The sequence below is a fragment of the Myotis lucifugus genome, unplaced genomic scaffold (genome assembly GCF_000147115.1).
Source record: "Myotis lucifugus unplaced genomic scaffold, Myoluc2.0 scaffold_349, whole genome shotgun sequence".
Lineage (NCBI taxonomy): Eukaryota > Metazoa > Chordata > Mammalia > Chiroptera > Vespertilionidae > Myotis > Myotis lucifugus.
In genome coordinates, this window is record NW_005871397.1 from 983,590 (window position 1) to 998,718 (window position 15,129).

At 39.1% G+C, this 15,129-nt stretch overlaps 1 protein-coding gene and 1 non-coding gene across 10 annotated transcripts in view; one reads left to right on the top strand and one right to left on the bottom strand.

The window, feature by feature from the left end:
* The window catches only part of FRYL (FRY like transcription coactivator), a 232,292-nt gene that overhangs the window by 148,048 nt on the left and 69,115 nt on the right, over positions 1-15,129 (bottom strand). The gene's annotated exons all lie outside the window — the stretch shown is intronic.
* On the top strand, positions 6,618-6,721 carry LOC111828389. The gene has a single exon (XR_002832256.1). It is a non-coding gene; the product is annotated as a U6 spliceosomal RNA (small nuclear RNA).

The following is a 15,129-nucleotide window of genomic DNA, read 5'->3' on the forward strand; positions in this document are numbered from 1 at the left end:
AACTATAGTGGAACACCGCTGAATGCAGATGAGCCATCGCGTTGAATGAACGCTCACAAGTTTATTCTAAGTGCCCTGAAGGACACCCTCACCTCTTTTGATGCAGACATACACGTGGCCGCAATGATCCCTGTTTATGTTCCTGTTACCAGTTTTGATGAGCTGTGTGTCCCCAGCTGCTTTCAGGGGAGTCACTAGTGCGAGTAAACAGACAAGGGTAGAGCTCTGCCCTTGGATGCCAAGCTTCTCACCAGCTAAGGGCTTTAGAAATAAAAAGTGAATTCAAATCTGACGTATCTTTAAATCTCTCCCTGTAATAGCTGACCAGAAGAAAAACCACAGTGGTATGTACCCCACTCCACTACCAGCTTTCTCTGAGGTCTCAGTAGTAAATTCCCTCCACCCCTCTACACACGCAGGCAGTAAGCAGGGACTCTCAGCACGCTTGTGATGATGCAGAGTCCACCGCCTCACTTAACCCACCAGAGAGAACACTGGCTACTGGGCTGAAAAGATGATGTAATGGACACCGTGGCCGAGCCTCCATCAGCTCCAAAACTGCTCAGCTCAGGACAAAGTTTCCTCTGCTGCATGCAACTGATTCAACAGAGAGAACTCTCTGATAATAATGGGGTTATTTTAAAACAGGGTCTTCTATTACTAAAATAGCATCAAATTCCCCTGAACATCTCAGAATATCAATGAACAGCAAGAAATCCTCCAGTCAAACAAAATGCACATCTTTAAAACTCTATAGAAACTTTTAAAACTGAAAACTGGCCCTGGTAAAAGCTTAACTACTCTTCAAAATAGTAGAAAAATTTCCAAATCAAACCCGACAAAAGTATTTTATATTGACAGCCGAAGGAACGTGCCTTGACCTCATAATCGGTTTACTATGACTCTGAAGGTCATAAGGCATGTGTTTTTCCATATGTGGCATTATTTTTGTATTGACCCATCTATACAATTGTATTCTTTAAATACCATAAAAAATAAGTAAATTCAGTGATCAAAGTTAGAACTGAATAAATTTAGGCACTGTATTAAAAGCTAAAAGAACATTCTTCCATGTACAAGTATCATACACTAAGGGAAAAGGAAAATCATACTCATTAAGACATATTCAGTGATAATAGTATTATTGGTAGTGTCATTAAAAGCTTGCATTTCTTTAGCACAGTCCAAGCCATTCCTATTCCTGAACAGGCCCAAAACCTAAATTCAAACCAGGGCTGCAAGAGCTAACCACAGAGGATTCCCGTAACACAACACCATTGATTGAACACGATCGGAACAGCTCAGGATCAGTTAAGGGCGAGGTTTCCCTGGTCTAGTGGAACACAAATGCCTCAAAGTGTTAACATGAATAAAGGGCATTCCACAGTCCAAAACCACCTCCTACTACATCTCATTCAACAACGATGTATGTCGACAAACCGAAGGCTCTAGTTGTACACAAAACAATATGATTTTTCTTTTCTTTTTGTTAATCCTCATCCAATGATATTTTTCTATTGATTTTTTAGAGAGAGTTAAGGGGGTGGGGGGGCAGACAGAGAAACATCAGTTGTCTCCTGCACAGGGGCCATGGATCAAGCCTGCAACCAAGGTGTGTGCCCTCGACCAGAATCGACCCTGCGAACATTTAGTCCGCGGGTCGGCGCTTTATCCACTGAGAAAAACCGGCCAGGACTATAATTTTTCTTTTTTAACTGAAGTATTCTCCAAAGTGATTTGAAAATACAATCTTTTCATCGAACAGCTGTTAGCAGGTTAGGAGAATAAGCTGATCTAGACCTATATAAACTACACCATTAAATGCTAATACTCAGCACTGAACCATGTCAGCAAGTGAGGAGGCATACACTACATATTTTGCCATATTTTTTCCCTACCCTTATGGAGCTAAGCCTACGAGCCTCCAACAAATTTTAAAAGCTACTTAATACCACTTGGCTATAATGTCACACCAAAGAAACTAACGTCCATTCCTAGTAATCCTTTATATAAACTCTAACAAGCAAAACTGTTTTACGGAATATCAGAGTATGATCACTTTGGGGTGGGGTGGTAAATAGTAAGTAATGTTCTCACAACCTTAAAAAAAGGATTTTCTTCTGCTTGAGTTTTGTTTACATGGATGGAAAAGAATAAACTTAATGTTTCTGTTTTATCTAATCAGCCTGTCACTATGTTCACAAAGCCAAAGCCAGTAACAGTTTCTTTGGGACACCGATGCATAAAATTAATTTCAGGGTTTATTTTTAAAGTTAGACTTTACAGGTTATTCTTATATTATTATTTTCCATATGAACAACTGTAAACCTATTTTTGCCCACTCTTGACATTTCCCACATTTTCTACAATGAATGTTTGAACATTGTTAAACTTCATTACAGAAAGAAAGCAGGAGTGCCTGGTCAGTGTGTCTCAGTGGTTGAACACTGTCCCACATACCAAGAGGTCAGGGCACATGCTCGGGTTGTGGGCTCGATCCCCAGTAGGGGCATGCAGGAGGCAGCTGATCGACATTTCTCTCTCATTGATGTTTCCATCTCTGCCTCTCCCTTCCTCTCTCTGAAATCAATAAAAATATATTTTTAATAAAAGAAAAAAAAAAGCAGGATTCTTGGAGAAATGGCTGATTTTAGGACTTAAGCACATAAAATAACCTGGAGCCGTGGTCGGCAAACTGCGGCTCGCGAGCCACATGCGGCTCTTTGGCCCCTTGAGTGTGGCTCTTCCACATAATACCACGTGTGGGCGCGCACGTACAGTGCGATTGAAACTTCGTAGCCCATGCGCAGAAGTCGGTATTTTGTGGAAGAGCCAGTATTTTGTGGGAGAGCCACACTCAAGGGGCCAAAGAGCCGCATGTGGCTCACGAGCCGCGGTTTGCCGAGCCACAGTTTGCTGACCACTTACTAGAGGATCCTTTAGGGTCAAAAGTATGAAAGGGCTGCTATAACAATTTCAGCAACAAAATAAGTAATGTAGTTTTGGACTATAACCCAAACTATAAAATAAATATCCATGAATCTATACTGATATAAAGTAATGATTACATGCAAAAATAAGAAGAGATCAATCCACATTGTGCAGAAAAAAAGTTAACCCAGCAGGCCTGACTGGTATCCTTTGAAAGTTCTGCTTACAAGACTGGCCCTTGGCTAGCATCTAAGAACTTAGATTTCAAGAGGGCCCCCACCATTCCCAGCACTGACATGAGTGGCTCACACTATGCCTAAACTGTTGGTACAAACAATACAGATTATGCTGAACATCTGCTTTCCTCTAGGCTAGGGAGTCTAAAATGTGGGTATGTGCCTGGCACTGGATACTCATGTGATCAGCCCTGGTAAAAATCCTGGGCACTGAGTCTCTACTGAGCTCCGTGGCTGGTCACATTTCACCCACGGTGTCGTAGCTCAATACTGGGCAATCAATTGCCTCCTCTATGGTGCTACTGGGAGACACTCTGAAGGCTTGTGCCTGGCTTCCCCTGGATTTCATCCAACGTGCCTTTTCACTTTGCTGATTTTGCTTACTGTCCTTTTGCTGTTCTTAATCATAGCTGTGAGTACAAGGACATGCTGTGTCCTGCGAGTCCTTCTAGCAGATCATTAAATGTGAGGATGGTCTTGGGGATCCATGATACACATTCAGAAGAATTCTAAATAATTTATGTAGATACTTCACTCTCAAGGAGGAGCATTACTCCCGGATCCTTAAAAACATGAGCTATACTAGTGGGAAGGGTACAATATAGATAGCAGAGGGAAAGCGGAATTTTATTGTGAAAAAAACTAACAAATACTACTTGAGCCAGGAGATCAAGATTAAACTCATCAGTGATAAATTAAGAGCACACATTCTTGATGATGAAAATGGCATTTTTCCTCTGTGTTCTTCCTAAAACCTAAAACCCCAGTCTATGTATGAACATCATATAAACCCAAAATGAACAGTTAAAAAATATCCAGCCAATACTCGAGATCATCAAAAACAAGGAAACTCGGAGAAACTATTATAGTCGAATACCCAGGGCATTCTGCAGATACTTCAGAAGTGTCATGCCTTACTAATGGGCCAGTGGTTACTTAAAACCCTTCTTAACATAGCTTCAAAAGATCAAAAGCAAACCTCAAAAGATTAAGCTATCAGCAAGTAACAGCCTTCCAGGACAAAGAACAACACTTTTTTAAAAGAATGTAACAAAGTCCAACATTTATAATGTCTAGCATCTAATTAAATATTATTAGATGTGTCAAGAAGTAGGAAAACGTGACCCATAAAATTAGTCAATTGAGCAGATCTAGAATGACAGAGATGATGGGATTAAGCATATGGGCTCTTAAAAAACTATTATATATAGACTCAAAAACTTGAATGAGAAAGTAAACACAATGAGGAGAAAAGAGAATATATAAAAATAGACTGAAATAGAACTCTGAGAGATAAAATACAAAATATCTTAAACAATAAATTCACTGCATGGGACTAAGAAAGATTAGATTCCACAGAAAAAAAGATTAGTAAACTTGGAGAAATGGAAATAGTAGCTCTCCAAAGTCAAGAACAGATAACAAAACAGTGAAAAAAAATGCATAAAGCCTCGCTGACCTTCGCAAGAACATCAAATAGTCTAACATATGTGTTATTGGAATCTCAGGGAAGCGAAGAGAAAATACTACCTGAAAAAATAATGATCAGTATTCTAAAAAATTGATGAAGACCCACAAATCCAAAACAGTCAAACCTTAAGCAAGGATTCATGTACCAAAAGAACACATGCAAGGCATGCCATAATCAAACTCCTGAAAACCAAATGACAAGAAAAATCTTAAAATCGGGGGGAAAAATGACACATTGCATACAGAGGAACAAAGATAAAAATGAACACAAACGTTTCATCTGAAACTATACAAGGCAGAAGTTGTAATGATATCACTGAAAAGCTTAAAGCATAAAAATTGGTGACTTACAATTCTATATCCAGTGAAAGTATCCTGTCAAGAAACAAGCAAAAAACTTTTCCAAGATAGACAAAAGCTGAAAGAATTAATCACCAACAGATCTACATACAAAAAATGTTACATAAAGTTCTTCAGGCAGGAAGAAAAGTATACATGATGAAAACTTGAATCCATACAAATTATGAAGAGTGCCAGAAAAGGCAAATGTAAAGGTAAGAAAAGACCTTTTATTTCTCATTTTAAATTGTCTTTAAGTTAACTGACTGCTTCAAGCAAAAGTGGTTAACAATGTACTGTCAGGTTTATAACATATGAAGAAATAAAACATCCTATATAATAAAAGGCTAATATACAAATAGACCAAACAACCGAACAACTTGTCATTATGACATGTGCTGACCACTAGGGGGCACGCACGAAACATGGCGGGTGTCTGCCGTGGCAGGATGGTGGAACAGGTGAGCGGGGACTCCAGACCAAGGCAGGGCACCAGCTGCTGTCATTGGGGTGAGCCTCTGGTGGTTACTGAAAATTCTTTGCTCCCATGTGCTACTGAAAATTCTTTGCTCCCATGTGCCGCGGTCCCGCCAGCGCTCACACCTGCTGCTGGAGCCAGAGCCGCCGCTTGCACCTGCTGCCAGCACCCAGTGCCGGCCCTGACTGCCCCTCAGGGCTTCTCCACCTCCCCCTGCTCCTAAGGGGTGATCAGGGCAGCAGATGCCGCTTGCACCAGCTTCTGGTGCTGGCCCTAATCACTCCCCGCCATCAGCGGGTGCGAGCTGGATTGGCGTCGTCAGCCCGTGGGAGCGGCGGCAGCGAGAGTGAGGCTGCCAGCAGACAGGGGATGGGAGGGGCCAGGTGGGGACTCAGAGGATGGGCCGAGACCCGCCCTGTGTCCACTGCAGCCTTGCAGACCACAGTTCCTTTCAATGTGCACGAATTCATGCACTGGGCCCCTAGTTTGACTATAATAGCCCAAAAAATGGAGGGGAGAAAGAAGTATAAAGTTTCAGGTTCTTATTATACATAAAATGTTATGCTATTATTTAAAAGTAAAGGATGATAAGTTCAAATTGATTTTGTAAACTCTAAAGCAAGTAGTTCAAAAAGAGAATTTAATACAGCAATAGTAGAATAAATTAGAACACTAAAAATATATACAAGAAGACAAAGAAGGGAAAAAAGAAAATATAACAGATGGGACAATAGGAAACAATAGCAATATAGATTTAAGCCCAATCGTGTCACCAATTATATTAAGTATAAATGGTCTAAACCAGTGATGGTGAACCTTTTGAGCTCGGCGTGTCAGCATTTTGAAAAACCCTAACTTAACTCTGGTGCCATGTAACATATAGAAATTTTTTGATATTTGCAACCATAGTAAAACAAAGATTTATATTTTTGATATTTATTTTATATATTTAAATGCCATTTAACAAAGAAAAATCAACCCAAAAAATGAGTTCGCGTGTCACCTATGACACGTGTGTCATTGGTTCGCCATCACTGGTCTAAACACTGTGCAGAGCATCATGAGAGGTGCTAAAGGATAATTTAATGACTAAAATAGATCTTTGTGCCCTTGGGAGGGTTAGAATGAATCTTTATGCTTAATCTTAAAAAGGAAAATAGATTGTGCTCGCTTTGGCAGCACACATAGTAAAATTGAAACAATACAGAGATTAGGATGGCCCCAGCTCAAGGATGACATGCAAATTTGTGAAGTGTTAAAAAATTCTTTTTTTTTTTCTAAATTAAAATCAAGGTAACTCTGGCTGACCAGGGTTAGAGCACCAGATTCCTATCCACTTGGTTCTTCCACTTGCCTGAGGAGATTCACAAAGAAGCCCTGAAATACCCATAAGGCTCCAGGAAATACTGAAGTTGATCAGCAAATGCTATAGAAGAGTTTTGAGCAGGAAACTGACTAATTAGGTAAGGAATGGACCAGAGGAGGACACAACAGAAGTCAATGGGCCATTTATTTATTTTAATAAGTTTTTGGGATATGTTTTTATTGACTGTAGGGAGAGGGATAGAGAGATAGTAACATCGATGAGAAAGAACCATTGATCGGCTGCCTCCCACCCACCTCTCACAGGGGATGGAGCCCACAACCCAGGCATATGCTCTGACCAGGAATAGAACCAGTGACCTCCTGATTCATGGGTCCACACGACACTTAACCACATAGGCGGGGCTCAACGGGCTATTTAAATTGCTAAGGTGAGAGATAATGACTTAAATTAATAATATACTTAAAACAATTCAGGAAAAGGCAATAAGGAGGGGAAGAAGACAGATTCCAATTTTTTCATTAGACGTACTTCTTGATGTATTTAGAATACATAGGGTAAAAAAACTAAAGCCGAACTACTCAAAAGTGACCCTTAGGCTTAGGTGACTGCATAGACGGTACCAAACATACATAGGTCACATCAAGAAGAGTTCTGGCTATGTAGTACAAAAGGGATGTCAGGACTAGAGATGAGAGGAGAACGTAGGGACAACCAACCCCACAAGCCTTCCAGCTCTCTTCTCCATTGATGAGGGGAGGAAACTGAATTCCTTATTTTCAAGTACTTGCTAGCCAACAATAACCACCAATTAATGGCTTTCAGCTGAACTGAAGAAAAATAACAACCAGGTAACAATAATTCAAATCCAGCACTACAAAAGGACAAATGAAATAAACAGGTGAGTGATGAGGGGGATCTGCTCCTCAAACACTTGAACCAGAATTCCATCTAGATTTCTGGATAGGAAAGTTTCAGGTCATGTCCAAACTAAATGCTTATTTCAGAATTATATGTCAAGTCTCTGAACTAACGGTTATAGCTATAAAAGGGTACGTTTTCTACAAATGTCACAGGTTGGACCAATGCACCAATGTATTCTCAAATTAGCAACATAAAGCAGTAAAGAAGCATTTTAACTAAGCTCTGTATTTCAGGAGTGGTTACCTATGCAGCAATTCCATTGCTTGCGTATGCCGTGAGGTATAATTACTGTTACCTTCCTGACACACGGTATTTATTAATAGCCCAATTGTTCCTAGTTTTTGGTTGAAGTTCTTTTAATATATTTCACACATAAAAATAAAAAATAAAATGCTTCCTCTGCTTAAAATGAAGCAGTCCAGACCCCGTAATCATACTTTCTTCTTTGCCCTAAGTCATACCAATTTGATATGACTTGGCCCAGTGGTAAGACACTTACTTCTTCAATGGAAAAAAAAACAAAACTGTTTCTGAGTATACTTGAAATTCATTATTGAGATTCCAGAAATTGTTTGTGAAATAATTTTTGAAAATTCTGCTTTAAAAAATCCAGATTTAAAATTTTCTATTCAAAAGGCTGCTAGTTACTGGATTTATATTTTTACAATGCACACAATGTCTATTCATCACCTACAAAGAAACTAGATTGTTAATACTAAGGTACTTTCATTGTCGATATACGGTATACAGATGTATGGGAAGAAAGGGGAATATGCATTACTGGGAATGTATAAGAAAAATTCTAAGAAACATGAACAGGATAAAAATAAAATGTATTGTCCAAAGCAGGACATTTTTTGAGGGTGGAAATAGGCACTATTAACAACACGCCAGGACAGAGATGTAAGCCGTCAACTCTCCAAGGCCTATGAGGACCTATGGTCACCTTAGCAGCCACCACAAGGTGAAGGCTCACTAATTCCCACCAACACTTGCCTTTCTGAATTTTTCCTCCTTTGTCAGTAGCATGGGAAATTTACAATCAACTAGAGGTTTTTATTGTTTGAGCCACCTTTGAGAACACCCTTCACAACTTTAAAACAAAGGAGTGAGTCACAAGGCTGTACTAAAGTATAAGAGGAAGAGTCTACATCAGAAAAGAAAAGGAAGTGTCCAACTGCAGAGGCAACTAAATGTAAAGACAAAAATCACACTTAGGAAGGAGAGTGCCAGCTGGGGTAGAAAGAAAAGATGAAGAGATTGCCCAGAGAATTAAATGGGCCAGACTGAAACACAGGAAAATATTTATGTGTGGTTAAACATAATCATAATGTACTATATTGAAAGTAATTTGAAAGAACTACCTTCATAATCTTAATATTCATTAAAGCACCTCCTAATCTAGTAAACCAGAGCCCACTTTTTAAAAGTAAGATCTCTGAGGTCATTGTTAAGCCCATTACAGTTTAAGAAGAGCTCCTTTAAATGACATTTATAAAAATATTATATTGCTTATGTTGTTTTTAGCACACATCTATACTTACTTAAAAATAGAGACTAGGAACCTTCAGAAGCCTAAGACATAATAAAGAGAAATTTTCTGTATTCCTTATAAGAACTTTTTTAGTGTTTTCTGGAGTTTCTCCACTTTGTAGACTAGAAATCTATTCCAGCTTATACTTCTTGAGAACAGTCTAAGAGATCATCAGACAACTTACCTAATCTTAAACAAATCACTCTTTAGAAACAGAAAAATCTATCAAAAGTTCAACTGAAAAAAGAATTTAGGTACAGTGGTAAAAATTTACATCTGTACTACTTACAATTATTTTGGATTACTGCTTATCTATAATGTTTAAATGAATAGGGCAATGATGGAATATTTGCTTTCCTGGTACATAGTTTAGAAAAATGTAATTCTAAAAGACAAACAGACTGATCGGTCCTCACCTTGATCGCTATCTTCCTACAAAGAATCACCTGAGATTGTCTAGGTTACCTTTATTCTTTAAAGAGAGAAAGAAAGAGAGAGAGAGGGAGAGAGAGAGAGAGAGAGAGAGAGAGAGAGAGAGAGAGAGAGAGATTGAGATTTAATAAAGTGGCAGGATGAGGTGATAGAGATGGGTGGAAGGTGCAGGTATAAGGTATAGCCTAGTGGACAATGAGTTCCCCACTGTGGAAAGGTCCACAAACAGGATTCATAAAAGCAACCATTTCCCAGGATTCCACATCAGGATTTTAAGGGCATAGAGAAAATGTGACAAGCCAACAATTATCTTTGAAGAATAAACCACCTGGCCTTCCACAATCACAGATTTTGTTTTTAAATGGAGAAACATGAAAGATCACATGACATAAACCCTTAAATTTCAGATGAGATGACTGAAGCCCTGGAGGATAAGTAATATAGTTGGATCCCCAATCAAATCAGTAAGTATTTATTGAACGCCTACTACAGGCAAAACACTATTCCAAGGGTTACAAAAAATACAAAAACGTATAATATTGGAGCCCTTCTTCAAAACTCCCATTCCCCGTTTCCCAGGTGAGTTACATGCAGGTAGCTCTCTGATGTTAGCAATATTCTCTTCCACATTCTAGCTTAGTGGTTGGAACACTTTGGCCCTGGGGCCAAGTCTGGTTCATCGCCAGCTTTTGTAAATAGAGCTGTGCTGGAACGTGGCCACACATACATTCGTGTATCATCTGGGCTCCCTTTGCTCTACGAAGCCAGAGCTGAGTAGCTGTGACAGAGACTTGTGGTGTGTAAAGCCTAAAATATTTACTACCTGGCCCTTCACAGAAAATGTTTGCCAAGCTCTGTTCTAGATCATCGTTTGCTCAACTTGAGGTTTTTGGTGTGGTTTGTTGTTGTTTTTTTCTCTCTTTTTATTTGAAATGAATGGAAGGCTGGTTTTGCCTGAGGAGCCACTGCCCACTGAGCAATGTGCTAGATGGTTTTGAAGGAACAGTCAGTGGGCTAAATATGGCAACTGACAGCAGCTCCCGGTAACAAGAAAAAACTTGTTCTGGCATATAAAGGACAAGGACCAAATGACACAGAATTCTAACATCCAACAAATATTTACTAACTAAGTGGGTGCCATTGGGCTAAGCTCTGGGGATACCCCCAATAAATAAGACCAACTCAGTTCACAAAGAACTGACTACCTGATGAAAGGAACACTTTTATATTAAATGGAATAGTAGAAGCTAGTAGACAATGAGTTAGAGACCTGGCCCAGGGAATAATGAACTGCGGTGAAGCTGGGGTGGGATAAACTATGCAAACCCAGGGACAGGCACACAGAGACTACGATTCCCCCTGCAGAGATCCAGTCCCAGGAAGTCATCAGGATTGGAAGCTTGTAACTATCTATAGTTGCCTCAATCCAAAGGCCACTACTGGTACATGGGTGGAGGTAACTTGATTGTAGGTTGCTTCCTGAATTTCTTTTATAGCACATTTTTGTTTAACCTTTCTAGTATATTCCTTTAGTGACATTTTTAAACTTACATTTAGCTTTAGTCATCTTAACCTATTTTACCGTGTGTTTTTCCAACCCCACCTCTTTTATTTTCTTTAGCATCTTCCAATATAGATATTATCACATGATTCATCTTTTTACACTTTTATGATTTCAGTATGTTGTGACTAAAAATTTATTTAGTTGTATATTTTTCTTATCCCCCCCCTTTTTTCCCATCTATTTTATCTTAGATATAACTCCTTCTTTTTGCTTCTTAAGAGAGACTAAGCAGGGGTAATCATCAAAATAGTCAGCTACCAGGAAGACATGGTAACTAAAAATTAAAACATGCCCAGCCTCAGAGTGGCGGTGGGTCCTGAAGGGCCCTGGTGTGCTTAGGATTCACCTTTTAGTTGATGAATCCAGGGGTGGTTCAAGGGGGTCCGGGGCGGAGACAGAAGGACTGGAGCAGCAGGAGTGCTTAGGGGAGGAGATGGCACAGTAGCTAAATATCAACCGATGGGAGGAACTGTAATCTCTCAACAACCAGTATCAGGATACCACCGCACGCTGAATAAACATCAGTCCTGCGATTAGGAAACAGCGGAGTAAGTGGGATAGAGAGGAGGCTTTTCCAGGCTCCTTAAAAGAGAGACAGATGCATCTTTATTTCAATTGAGTTTCTTGCAAGTCCTTTCTAAATGTCAAAGTAAAGAGCCTGACCCTAACTCTAGCCATACTTAACTGCTCCAATTTTTAAAAATATATATATCCATGTAACGTGAGGAGACAGTCTAAAATGATTCTTAAGAAGTGTTAGGCTAACTTTAAAAATAGCCCAGAGAAACTACTAAAGTAATACTGCTGCACTAACTTCTAAAAACCCTGGTAGCTGAATCTCACAGTCATTTGGCCACAGTGACTGGAAGAGCACACACTGTGGACAAAGAAGGAAGCACAGGAAAAGGTGATACAACTCAAGTGCCCATGAACTCTCACGCAGCTCTAAATCACGTGCTAAGCTTCTTTGAGTTATGCACAATAGAAGACCTAGACCCAGATTCCTAGAATATTTTCCATGATGGAATGCTCTAATGATAAATTCTAATTAAATCTGATTCATCTACCTCCAAGTCAAAATTCCAAAAGTTTTTGTAAACAATAGACACCAAGTATTAAACTATGTGTCAATTTCGCAGCCAAAGGCACGTATATAACAACCCAATAGGGCTTCTGAAAAATACTCTAAAGGTCCTCTTACGTAAGAAAACCTCCTTGATTTCATGACACTACAAAAACCTAAAACTTCCAAATCCCATTTGTATAAGCAAGAATTCCTAAAGCCCTTCATACGTGGCAAGTACAAGGTATCATGTGGGCCAGGCCAGAAATTCCCTAGCAGACTGATTATTATTTGGAGCTCTCAGGTTCTTCCAGGACACCGCCCTGCCCAAGGACCTTTTTTATCACATTTGAGTCCCAAATGATTGATTCTTCATCTCCTTTGGTCTGTTATCACTACATGCATTTGAAGTATCAGGAGAAAATCTACTTCATTTCAATGTTCTCCCAGGACCTTCTCTAAACTCTCTCTTCATAATCTAGTCTTTGATAAAGACTTAAATCCATCTCATTCCCTTCTGAAAAGAAACTGGCCTGCCATGCTATTCCACTACCCAATACATAATGTATCAAAAAACAAAAAACCGAGCTCTTCTGGAGGTGCAAAATCTAATCACTAAAGGCAATGGTTCTACAAAAAACAAAACTGAAAAGATCACTTATTTAAAATATCTTAGCTGACTGGCCAGTGTGGGTCAGTGGTTGAGCTTCAACCCATGAATCAAGAAGTCACTGGTTCAACTTCTGGTCAGGGCACATGCCGGGTTGCGGGCTCGATCCCCAGTAGGGGGCGTGCAGGAGGCAGCTGATCAATGATTCTCTCTCATCATTGATGTTTCTATCTCTCCTTCTCCCTTCCTCTCTCTGAAATCAATAAAACATTAAAAAAAATATTTTAGTAACAATTAGCATTCCCTTTTCTTTACTAGTCAAATGTAGACAGCAGCCTGTAAAGCTCAACCAAAAGGCTTTTGGAATTTTTAACAAGTGCTACATTTTGGGTTGTCCTGGCTAGTGAACTGTCCTGAATATCTCAGGGGAGGTATACCGGTATACTATTTAAATGTTTATAAGCCATGAAGTCATTAACACTTTGTAATGAAATGGAAATGGTATCTCAATGTGCACCTCTTAAGTGTTTTTGAAAAAGTCAGGTGAAATAGCTATTCCCTTAATCAGCTTATCTAACCAGTGTTATAAAAATAATTATCAACTGTTCATTAAAGTGAAACACAGACTCTCAAATAGTAATGCTCAATATATACTGGAATTAAAGTTGTTGCCTATGAAAATATAGCTCTTATTAAAATAAAAGCACCCCCAAAGGTGTGTTTCTTTAATAGAACACCTAACCTTGGTAGATACAATTAGCCTTTAAAAATAAGTTTATACATAAAGATTCAAAACATCAACACTGCAATGAGATGGAGTAGATAGAAAGAACAAATGCTTGATTTTAAAATAATGGCATGACTAGCCCTACCTGGTTTGGCTCAGTGGATAGAGCGTCTGCCTACGGACTGAAGAGTCTGCGGTTCGATTCTGGTCAAGGGCACATGCCTGGGTTGCTCGATCCCCAATAGGGGGCATGCAGGAGGCAGCCGATCAATGATTCTCTCTCATCATTGATGTTTCTATCTCTCTCTCTCCCTCTCCCTTCCTCTCTGAAATCAGTAAAAATATATATTTTTTAAATGGTATGACTAGACCATTTAGTAGTCAAAAAACTCAAATAATTTGGTTAAAGCCTCTCTGAACTTTTAAAACTTTGCATAACAACCTATCTCACTCAGTTTTCAAGACAACTTAGACAGCATTTGCTCATTAAACCAATATTTACTAAGCAACTGTTCTGTTCCAAGCCCTGGAACACATCAGTAGACAGAGCAAAGTCCATGCTCACCTTATATTCTATTGAGGGGGGTGGGGGGGGAGAGGAAAACTGAATGCACTAAATAGACAAATTATACCATTTCAGTTATTGGTAAAACAAAACAAGAAAATAATGCCCAGAATACAGAGAGCACTCAAAATTTCTTTCATCCTTAATGTTGACATATACTTAGTTCTGTTCAATGTATCATTATCTCTGGTCTTGGTGAATTATAAAAATAAATCTTGCCCTGGCTGGTCTCAGAGGGAAGTGGGGGGGGGGGGGCAGAGTGGGAAGAGATTAACAAAAGAACTTATCCATAACCCGTGGACACAGACAATAGAGCAGTAGGCCTGGGGGAGGAGGGGCAAGTGCAAGGTAGAGGGGTTCAATGGGGGGAAAAGGGAAGACATCTGTAATACTTTCAACAGTAAAGATAAATTTAAAAAAAACAAAGAAAATAAATAAATCTTATATTTACACTCACTTATTCTTGACTCCAAAGAGAATGCACAACAACAAAATTAAGGTTGATTCATAAGAATAAAAATAACCCAATCCTAGAGATACAAGGACTTTGCAGCTGTCACGACAGAAGCCTGTGGAAACACACTGCCTGATCCTTAGGGTCTGACTCATGGCCATGCCTAATGGTCATTGTTCCTCAATGGTCAGTGAAGGGCATTTTCTCCCCACCAACTTTTATGTGTGCGGCTAGATATTACTTGTGCCAATTCTACTAATATTTATCAGTGAAATCAGTCTTTGATCACATGACTATGACTACACAAAAATTATATGAATATTTAAGGAGCTTATGAATAAAATTTTTAACACAAATACATGAATCTTTGATTCCTTTTTCTTAAGGAATAGGGATAGCAAATAAGTGACTTACTTCTTTAACAAAACTGAAACATTATTTGTTATAAATTACACTGTTAGTTAATCAAATATTCAAA